Source organism: Hemitrygon akajei, unplaced genomic scaffold (genome assembly GCF_048418815.1).
Source record: "Hemitrygon akajei unplaced genomic scaffold, sHemAka1.3 Scf000034, whole genome shotgun sequence".
Taxonomy (NCBI): Eukaryota; Metazoa; Chordata; class Chondrichthyes; order Myliobatiformes; family Dasyatidae; genus Hemitrygon; species Hemitrygon akajei.
Window position 1 is genome coordinate 2,017,869 of NW_027331920.1, and position 12,326 is coordinate 2,030,194.

The following is a 12,326-nucleotide window of genomic DNA, read 5'->3' on the forward strand; positions in this document are numbered from 1 at the left end:
CCCTTTGGTCCCGGATAGGACAGGCCAGAGGGGACGGATCACAGTGATACTCGACAGAGTACCTCATTTACTCTCCACAATCCCTTTGGTCCCGGATAGAACAGGCCAGAGGGGATGGATCACAGTGATACTCGACAGAGTACCACATTTACTCTCAACAATCCCTTTGGTCCCGGATAGGGCAGGCCAGAGGGGACGGATCACAGTGATACTCGACAGAGTACCACATTTACTCTCCACAGTCCCTTTGGTCTCGGATAGGGCAGGCCAGAGGGGACCGATCACAGTGATACTCGACAGAGTACCACATTTACTCTGCACAATCCCTTTGTTCCCGGATAGGGCAGGTCAGAGGGGACGGATCTCAGTGATACTCGACAGAGTACCACATTTACTCTCAACAATCCCTCTGGTCCCGGATAGGGCAGGTCAGAGGGGACGGATCACAGTGATACTCTACAGAGTACCACATTTACTCTCCACAATCCCTTTGGTCTCGGATAGGACAGGCCAGAGGGGACGGATCACAGTGATACTCTACAGAGTACCACATTTACTCTCCACAATCCCTTTGGTCCCGGATAGGACAGACCAGAGGGGACGGATCACAGTGATACTCAACAGAGTACCTCATTTACTCTCCACAATCCCTTTGGTCCCGGATAGGACAGACCAGAGGGGACGGATCACAGTGATACTCAACAGAGTACCTCATTTACTCTCCACAATCCCTTTGGTCCCGGATAGGGCAGGTCAGAGGGGACGGATCACAGTGATACTCTACAGAGTACCACATTTACTCTCCACAATCCCTTTGGTCTCGGATAGGACAGGCCAGAGGGGACGGATCACAGTGATACTCTACAGAGTACCACATTTACTCTCCACAATCCCTTTGGTCCCGGATAGGACAGACCAGAGGGGACGGATCACAGTGATACTCAACAGAGTACCTCATTTACTCTCCACAATCCCTTTGGTCCCGGATAGGACAGGCCATAGGGGACGGATCACAGTGATACTCGACAGAGTACCACATTTATTCTCCACAATCCCTTTGGTCCCGGATAGGACATGCCAGAGGGGACGGATCACAGTGATACTCGACGGTGTACCACATTTACTCTCCACAATCACTTTGGTCCCGGATAGGGCAGGCCAGAGGGGACGGATCACAGTGATACTCGACAGAGTACCACATTTACTCTCCACAATCATTTTGGTCCCGGATAGGGCAGGCCAGAGGGGACGGATCACAGTGATACTCGACAGAGTACCTCATTTACTCTCCACAATCCCTTTGGTCCCGGATAGGACAGGCCAGAGGGGACGGATCACAGTGATACTCTACAGAGTACCACATTTACTCTCCACAATCCCTTTGGTCCCGGATAGGACAGACCAGAGGGGACGGATCACAGTGATACTCAACAGAGTACCTCATTTACTCTCCACAATCCCTTTGGTCCCGGATAGGACAGGCCAGAGGGGACGGATCACAGTGATACTCGACAGAGTACCACATTTACTCTCCACAATCCCTTTGGTCCTGGATAGGACAGGCCAGAGGGGACGGATCACAGTGATACTCGACGGTGTACCACATTTACTCTCCACAATCACTTTGGTCCCGGATAGGGCAGGCCAGAGGGGACGGATCACAGCGATACTCGACAGAGTACCACATTTACTCTCCACAATCACTTTGGTCCCGGATAGGGCAGGCCAGAGGGGACGGATCACAGTGATACTCGACAGAGTACCTCATTTACTCTCCACAATCCCTTTGGTCCCGGATAAGACAGGCCAGAGGGGACGGATCACAGTGATACTCGACAGAGTACCTCATTTACTCTCCACAATCCCTTTGGTCCCGGATAGAACAGGCCAGAGGGGATGGATCACAGTGATACTCGACAGAGTACCACATTTACTCTCAACAATCCCTTTGTTCCCGGATAGGGCAGGCCAGAGGGGACGGATCACAGTGATACTCGACAGAGTACCACATTTACTCTCCACAGTCCCTTTGGTCTCGGATAGGGCAGGCCAGAGGGGACCGATCACAGTGATACTCGACAGAGTACCACATTTACTCTGCACAATCCCTTTGTTCCCGGATAGGGCAGGTCAGAGGGGACGGATCTCAGTGATACTCGGCAGAGTACCACATTTACTCTCAACAATCCCTTTGGTCCCGGAGAGGGCAGGCCAGAGGGGACGGATCACAGTGATACTCGACAGAGTACCACATTTACTCTCAACAATCCCTTTGGTCCCGGATAGGGCAGGCCAGAGGGGACGGATCACAGTGATACTCGACAGATTACCACATTTACTCTCCACAATCCCTTTGGTCCCGGATAGGGCAGGCCAGAGGGGACCGATCACTGTGAGACTCGACAGAGTACCACATTTGCTCTCCACAATCCCTTTGGTCCCGGATAGGGCAGGCCAGAGGGGTCGGATCACAGTGATACTCGACAGAGTACCACATTTACTCTCCACAATCCCTTTGGTCCCGGATAGGACAGGCCAGAGGGGACAGATCACAGTGATACTCGACAGAGTACCACATTTACTCTCAACAATCGCTTTGGTCCCGGATAGGGCAGGCCAGATGGGACGGATCTCAGTGATACTCGACAGAGTACCACATTTACTCTCCACAATCCCTTTGGTCCCAAATAGGGCAGGCCAGAGGGGACGGATCACAGTGATACTCGACAGAGTACCACATTTACTCTCCACAATCCCTTTGGTCCCGGATAGGACAGGCCAGAGGGGACGGATCACAGTGATACTCGACAGAGTACCACATTTACTCTCCACAATCCCTTTGGTCCCGGATAGGGCAGGCCAGAGGGGACGGATCACAGTGATACTCGACAGAGTACCACATTTACTCTCCACAATCCCTCTGGTCCCGGATAGGGCAGGCCAGAGGGGACGGATCACAGTGATACTCGACAGAGTACCACATTTACTCTCCACAATCCCTCTGGTCCCGGATAGGGCAGGCCAGAGGGGAGTGATCACAGTGATACTCGACAGAGTACCACATTTACTCTCCACAATCCCTTTGGTCCCGGGTAGGACAGGCCAGAGGGGACGGATCACAGTGATACTCGACAGAGTACCTCATTTACTCTCCATAATCCCTTTGGTCCCGGATAGGGCAGGCCAGAGGGGACGGATCACAGTGATACTCGACAGAGTACCTCATTTACTCTCCACAATCACTTTGGTCCCGGATAGGACAGGCCAGAGGGGACGGATCACAGTGATACTCGACAGAGTACCACATTTACTCTCCACAATCCCTTTGGTCCCGGATAGGACAGGCCAGAGGGGACGGATCACAGTGATACTCGACAGAGTACCTCATTTACTCTCCACAATCCCTTTGGTCCCGGATAGGACAGGCCAGAGGGGACGGATCACAGTGATACTCGACAGAGTACCTCATTTACTCTCCACAATCCCTTTGGTCCCGGATAGGGCAGGCCAGAGGGGACGGATCACAGTGATACTCGACAGAGTACCTCATTTACTCTCCACAATCCCTTTGGTCCCGGATAGGACAGGCCAGAGGGGACGGATCACAGTGATACTCGACAGAGTACCACATTTACTCTCCACAATCCCTCTGGTCCCGGATAGGGCAGGCCAGAGGGGACGGATCACAGTGATACTCGACAGAGTACCTCATTTACTCTCCACAATCCCTGTGGTCCCGGATAGGACAGGCCAGAGGGGACGGATCACAGTGATACTCGGCAGAGTACCTCATTTACTCTCCACAATCCCTTTGGTCCCGGATAGGACAGGCCAGAGGGGACGGATCACAGTGATACTCTACAGAGTACCACATTTACTCTCCACAATCCCTTTGGTCCCGGATAGGACAGACCAGAGGGGACGGATCACAGTGATACTCAACAGAGTACCTCATTTACTCTCCACAATCCCTTTGGTCCCGGATAGGACAGGCCAGAGGGGACGGATCACAGTGATACTCGACAGAGTACCACATTTACTCTCCACAATCCCTTTGGTCCCGGATAGGACAGGCCAGAGGGGACGGATCACAGTGTTACTCGACAGAGTACCACATTTACTCTCAACAATCCCTTTGGTCCCGGATAGGGCAGGCCAGAGGGGACGTATCACAGTGATACTCGACAGTGTACCACATTTACTCTCCACAATCCCTTTGGTCCTGGATAGGACAGGCCAGAGGGGACGGATCACAGTGATACTCGACGGTGTACCACATTTACTCTCCACAATCACTTTGGTCCCGGATAGGGCAGGCCAGAGGGGACGGATCACAGCGATACTCGACAGAGTACCACATTTACTCCCCACAATCCCTTTGGTCCTGGATAGGACAGGCCAGAGGGGACGGATCACAGTGATACTCGACGGTGTACCACATTTACTCTCCACAATCACTTTGGTCCTGGATAGGGCAGGCCAGAGGGGACGGATCACAGTGATACTCGACAGAGTACCACATTTACTCTCCACAATCCCTTTGGTCCTGGATAGGACAGGCCAGAGGGGACGGATCACAGTGATACTCGACGGTGTACCACATTTACTCTCCACAATCACTTTGGTCCCGGATAGGGCAGGCCAGAGGGGACGGATCACAGCGATACTCGACAGAGTACCACATTTACTCTCCACAATCACTTTGGTCCCGGATAGGGCAGGCCAGAGGGGACGGATCACAGTGATACTCGACAGAGTACCTCATTTACTCTCCACAATCCCTTTGGTCCCGGATAGGACAGGCCAGAGGGGACGGATCACAGTGATACTCGACAGAGTACCTCATTTACTCTCCACAATCCCTTTGGTCCCGGATAGAACAGGCCAGAGGGGATGGATCACAGTGATACTCGACAGAGTACCACATTTACTCTCAACAATCCCTTTGGTCCCGGATAGGGCAGGCCAGAGGGGACGGATCACAGTGATACTCGACAGAGTACCACATTTACTCTCCACAGTCCCTTTGGTCTCGGATAGGGCAGGCCAGAGGGGACCGATCACAGTGATACTCGACAGAGTACCACATTTACTCTGCACAATCCCTTTGTTCCCGGATAGGGCAGGTCAGAGGGGACGGATCTCAGTGATACTCGACAGAGTACCACATTTACTCTCAACAATCCCTTTGGTCCCGGAGAGGGCAGGCCAGAGGGGACGAATCACAGTGATACTCGACAGAGTACCACATTTACTCTCCACAATCCCTTTGGTCCCGGATAGGGCAGGCCAGAGGGGACCGATCACTGTGAGACTCGACAGAGTACCACATTTGCTCTCCACAATCCCTTTGGTCCCGGATAGGGCAGGCCAGAGGGGACGGATCACAGTGATACTCGACAGAGTACCACATTTACTCTCAACAATCGCTTTGGTCCCGGATAGGGCAGGCCAGATGGGACGGATCTCAGTGATACTCGACAGAGTACCACATTTACTCTCCACAATCCCTTTGGTCCCAAATAGGGCAGGCCAGAGGGGACGGATCACAGTGATACTCGACAGAGTACCACATTTACTCTCCACAATCCCTTTGGTCCCGGATAGGACAGGCCAGAGGGGACGGATCACAGTGATACTCGACAGAGTACCACATTTACTCTCCACAATCCCTCTGGTCCCGGATAGGGCAGGCCAGAGGGGACGGATCACAGTGATACTCGACAGAGTACCACATTTACTCTCCACAATCCCTTTGGTCCCGGATAGGGCAGGCCAGAGGGGAGTGATCACAGTGATACTCGACAGAGTACCACATTTACTCTCCACAATCCCTTTGGTCCCGGGTAGGACAGGCCAGAGGGGACGGATCACAGTGATACTCGACAGAGTACCTCATTTACTCTCCATAATCCCTTTGGTCCCGGATAGGGCAGGCCAGAGGGGACGGATCACAGTGATACTCGACAGAGTACCTCATTTACTCTCCACAATCCCTTTGGTCCCGGATAGGACAGGCCAGAGGGGACGGATCACAGTGATACTCGACAGAGTACCACATTTACTCTCCACAATCCCTTTGGTCCCGGATAGGACAGGCCAGAGGGGACGGATCACAGTGATACTCGACAGAGTACCTCATTTACTCTCCACAATCCCTTTGGTCCCGGATAGGACAGGCCAGAGGGGACGGATCACAGTGATACTCGACAGAGTACCTCATTTACTCTCCACAATCCCTGTGGTCCCGGATAGGACAGGCCAGAGGGGACGGATCACAGTGATACTCGACAGAGTACCACATTTACTCTCAACAATCACTTTGGTCCCGGATAGGGCAGGCCAGAGGGGACGGATCACAGTGATACTCGACAGAGTACCACATTTACTCTCAACAATCCCTTTGGTCCCGGATAGGGCAGGCCAGAGGGGACGGATCACAGTGATACTCGACAGAGTACCACATTTACTCTCCACAGTCCCTTTGGTCTCGGATAGGGCAGGCCAGAGTGGACCGATCACAGTGATACTCGACAGAGTACCACATTTACTCTGCACAATCCCTTTGGTCCCGGATAGGGCAGGTCAGAGGGGACGGATCACAGTGATACTCTACAGAGTACCACATTTACTCTCCACAATCCCTTTGGTCTCGGATAGGACAGGCCAGAGGGGACGGATCACAGTGATACTCTACAGAGTACCACATTTACTCTCCACAATCCCTTTGGTCCCGGATAGGACAGACCAGAGGGGACGGATCACAGTGATACTCAACAGAGTACCTCATTTACTCTCCACAATCCCTTTGGTCCCGGATAGGACAGGCCATAGGGGACGGATCACAGTGATACTCGACAGAGTACCACATTTATTCTCCACAATCCCTTTGGTCCCGGATAGGACATGCCAGAGGGGACGGATCACAGTGATACTCGACGGTGTACCACATTTACTCTCCACAATCACTTTGGTCCCGGATAGGGCAGGCCAGAGGGGACGGATCACAGTGATACTCGACAGAGTACCACATTTACTCTCCACAATCATTTTGGTCCCGGATAGGGCAGGCCAGAGGGGACGGATCACAGTGATACTCGACAGAGTACCTCATTTACTCTCCACAATCCCTTTGGTCCCGGATAGGACAGGCCAGAGGGGACGGATCACAGTGATACTCTACAGAGTACCACATTTACTCTCCACAATCCCTTTGGTCCCGGATAGGACAGACCAGAGGGGACGGATCACAGTGATACTCAACAGAGTACCTCATTTACTCTCCACAATCCCTTTGGTCCCGGATAGGACAGGCCAGAGGGGACGGATCACAGTGATACTCGACAGAGTACCACATTTACTCTCCACAGTCCCTTTGGTCCTGGATAGGACAGGCCAGAGGGGACGGATCACAGTGATACTCGACGGTGTACCACATTTACTCTCCACAATCACTTTGGTCCCGGATAGGGCAGGCCAGAGGGGACGGATCACAGCGATACTCGATAGAGTACCACATTTACTCTCCACAATCACTTTGGTCCCGGATAGGGCAGGCCAGAGGGGACGGATCACAGTGATACTCGACAGAGTACCTCATTTACTCTCCACAATCCCTTTGGTCCCGGATAAGACAGGCCAGAGGGGACGGATCACAGTGATACTCGACAGAGTACCTCATTTACTCTCCACAATCCCTTTGGTCCCGGATAGAACAGGCCAGAGGGGATGGATCACAGTGATACTCGACAGAGTACCACATTTACTCTCAACAATCCCTTTGTTCCCGGATAGGGCAGGCCAGAGGGGACGGATCACAGTGATACTCGACAGAGTACCACATTTACTCTCCACAGTCCCTTTGGTCTCGGATAGGGCAGGCCAGAGGGGACCGATCACAGTGATACTCGACAGAGTACCACATTTACTCTGCACAATCCCTTTGTTCCCGGATAGGGCAGGTCAGAGGGGACGGATCTCAGTGATACTCGGCAGAGTACCACATTTACTCTCAACAATCCCTTTGGTCCCGGAGAGGGCAGGCCAGAGGGGACGGATCACAGTGATACTCGACAGAGTACCACATTTACTCTCAACAATCCCTTTGGTCCCGGATAGGGCAGGCCAGAGGGGACGGATCACAGTGATACTCGACAGATTACCACATTTACTCTCCACAATCCCTTTGGTCCCGGATAGGGCAGGCCAGAGGGGACCGATCACTGTGAGACTCGACAGAGTACCACATTTGCTCTCCACAATCCCTTTGGTCCCGGATAGGGCAGGCCAGAGGGGTCGGATCACAGTGATACTCGACAGAGTACCACATTTACTCTCCACAATCCCTTTGGTCCCGGATAGGACAGGCCAGAGGGGACAGATCACAGTGATACTCGACAGAGTACCACATTTACTCTCAACAATCGCTTTGGTCCCGGATAGGGCAGGCCAGATGGGACGGATCTCAGTGATACTCGACAGAGTACCACATTTACTCTCCACAATCCCTTTGGTCCCAAATAGGGCAGGCCAGAGGGGACGGATCACAGTGATACTCGACAGAGTACCACATTTACTCTCCACAATCCCTTTGGTCCCGGATAGGACAGGCCAGAGGGGACGGATCACAGTGATACTCGACAGAGTACCACATTTACTCTCCACAATCCCTTTGGTCCCGGATAGGGCAGGCCAGAGGGGACGGATCACAGTGATACTCGACAGAGTACCACATTTACTCTCCACAATCCCTCTGGTCCCGGATAGGGCAGGCCAGAGGGGACGGATCACAGTGATACTCGACAGAGTACCACATTTACTCTCCACAATCCCTCTGGTCCCGGATAGGGCAGGCCAGAGGGGAGTGATCACAGTGATACTCGACAGAGTACCACATTTACTCTCCACAATCCCTTTGGTCCCGGGTAGGACAGGCCAGAGGGGACGGATCACAGTGATACTCGACAGAGTACCTCATTTACTCTCCATAATCCCTTTGGTCCCGGATAGGGCAGGCCAGAGGGGACGGATCACAGTGATACTCGACAGAGTACCTCATTTACTCTCCACAATCCCTTTGGTCCCGGATAGGACAGGCCAGAGGGGACGGATCACAGTGATACTCGACAGAGTACCACATTTACTCTCCACAATCCCTTTGGTCCCGGATAGGACAGGCCAGAGGGGACGGATCACAGTGATACTCGACAGAGTACCTCATTTACTCTCCACAATCCCTTTGGTCCCGGATAGGACAGGCCAGAGGGGACGGATCACAGTGATACTCGACAGAGTACCTCATTTACTCTCCACAATCCCTTTGGTCCCGGATAGGGCAGGCCAGAGGGGACGGATCACAGTGATACTCGACAGAGTACCTCATTTACTCTCCACAATCCCTTTGGTCCCGGATAGGACAGGCCAGAGGGGACGGATCACAGTGATACTCGACAGAGTACCACATTTACTCTCCACAATCCCTCTGGTCCCGGATAGGGCAGGCCAGAGGGGACGGATCACAGTGATACTCGACAGAGTACCTCATTTACTCTCCACAATCCCTGTGGTCCCGGATAGGACAGGCCAGAGGGGACGGATCACAGTGATACTCGACAGAGTACCACATTTACTCTCAACAATCACTTTGGTCCCGGATAGGGCAGGCCAGAGGGGACGGATCACAGTGATACTCGACAGAGTACCTCATTTACTCTCCACAATCCCTTTGGTCCCTGATAGGACAGGCCAGAGGGGACGGATCACAGTGATACTCGACAGAGTACCACATTTACTCTCAACAATCACTTTGGTCCCGGATAGGGCAGGCCAGAGGGGACGGATCACAGTGATACTCGACAGAGTACCACATTTACTCTCCACAATCTCTTTTGTCCCGGATAGGGCAGGCCAGAGGGGACTGATCACAGTGATTCTCGACAGAGTACCACATTTACTCTCCACAATCCCTTTGGTCCTGGATAGTGCAGGCCAGAGGGGAGTGATCACAGTGATACTCGACAGAGTACCACATTTACTCTCCACAATCCCTTTGGTCCCGGATAGGGCAGGCCAGAGGGGACGGATCACAGTGATACTCTACAGAGTACCACATTTACTCTCCACAATCCCTTTGGTCCCGGATAGGACAGGCCAGAGGGGACGGATCACAGTGATACTCTACAGAGTACCACATTTACTCTCCAAAATCCCTTTGGTCCCGGATAGGACAGACCAGAGGGGACGGATCACAGTGATACTCAACAGAGTACCTCATTTACTCTCCACAATCCCTTTGGTCCCGGATAGGACAGGCCAGAGGGGACGGATCACAGTGATACTCGACAGAGTACCACATTTACTCTCCACAATCCCTTTGGTCCCGGATAGGACATGCCAGAGGGGACGGATCACAGTGATACTCGACGGTGTACCACATTTACTCTGCACAATCACTTTGGTCCCGGATAGGGCAGGCCAGAGGGGACGGATCACAGTGATACTCGACAGAGTACCACATTTACTCTCCACAATCACTTTGGTCCCGGATAGGGCAGGCCAGAGGGGACGGATCACAGTGATACTCGACAGAGTACCACATTTACTCTCCACAATCCCTTTGGTCCCGGATTGGACAGACCAGAGGGGACGGATCACAGTGATACTCAACAGAGTACCTCATTTACTCTCCACAATCCCTTTGGTCCCGGATAGGACAGGCCAGAGGGGACGGATCACAGTGATACTCGACAGAGTACCACATTTACTCTCCACAATCCCTTTGGTCCTGGATAGGACAGGCCAGAGGGGACGGATCACAGTGATACTCGACGGTGTACCACATTTACACTCCACAATCACTTTGGTCCCGGATAGGGCAGGCCAGAGGGGACGGATCACAGTGATACTCGACAGAGTACCACATTTACTCTCCACAATCACTTTGGTCCCGGATAGGGCAGGCCAGAGGGGACGGATCACAGTGATACTCGACAGAGTACCTCATTTACTCTCCACAATCCCTTTGGTCCCGGATAGGACAGGCCAGAGGGGACGGATCACAGTGATACTCGACAGAGTACCTCATTTACTCTCCACAATCCCTTTGGTCCCGGATAGAACAGGCCAGAGGGGATGGATCACAGTGATACTCGACAGAGTACCACATTTACTCTCAACAATCCCTTTGGTCCCGGATAGGGCAGGCCAGAGGGGACGGATCACAGTGATACTCGACAGAGTACCACATTTACTCTCCACAATCCCTTTGGTCCCGGATAGGGCAGTCCAGAGGGGACCGATCACAGTGATACTCGACAGAGTACCACATTTACTCTGCACAATCCCTTTGTTTCCGGATAGGGCAGGTCAGAGGGGACGGATCTCAGTGATACTCGACAGAGTACCACATTTACTCTCAACAATCCCTTTGGTCCCGGAGAGGGCAGGCCAGAGGGGACGGATCACAGTGATACTCGACAGAGTACCACATTTACTCTCCACAATCCCTTTGGTCCCGGATAGGGCAGGCCAGAGGGGACGGATCACAGTGATACTCAACAGAGTACCACATTTACTCTCAACAATCCCTTTGGTCCCGGATAGGGCAGGCCAGAGGGGACGGATCACAGTGATACTCGACAGATTACCACATTTACTCTCCACAATCCCTTTGGTCCCGGATAGGGCAGGCCAGAGGGGTCGGATCACAGTGATACTCGACAGAGTACCACATTTACTCTCAACAATCCCTTTGGTCCCGGATAGGGCAGGCCAGAGGGGTCGGATCACAGTGATACTCGACAGAGTACCACATTTACTCTGCACAATCCCTTTGTTTCCGGATAGGGCAGGTCAGAGGGGATGGATCTCAGTGATACTCGACAGAGTACCTCATTTACTCTCCACAATCCCTTTGGTCCCGGATAGGACAGGCCAGAGGGGACGGATCACAGTGATACTCGACAGAGTACCTCATTTACTCTCCACAATCCCTTTGGTCCCGGATAGAACAGGCCAGAGGGGATGGATCACAGTGATACTCGACAGAGTACCACATTTACTCTCAACAATCCCTTTGGTCCCGGATAGGGCAGGCCAGAGGGGACGGATCACAGTGATACTCGACAGAGTACCACATTTACTCTCCACAGTCCCTTTGGTCTCGGATAGGGCAGGCCAGAGGGGACCGATCACAGTGATACTCGACAGAGTACCACATTTACTCTGCACAATCCCTTTGTTCCCGGATAGGGCAGGTCAGAGGGGACGGATCTCAGTGATACTCGACAGAGTACCACATTTACTCTCAACAATCCCTTTGGTCCCGG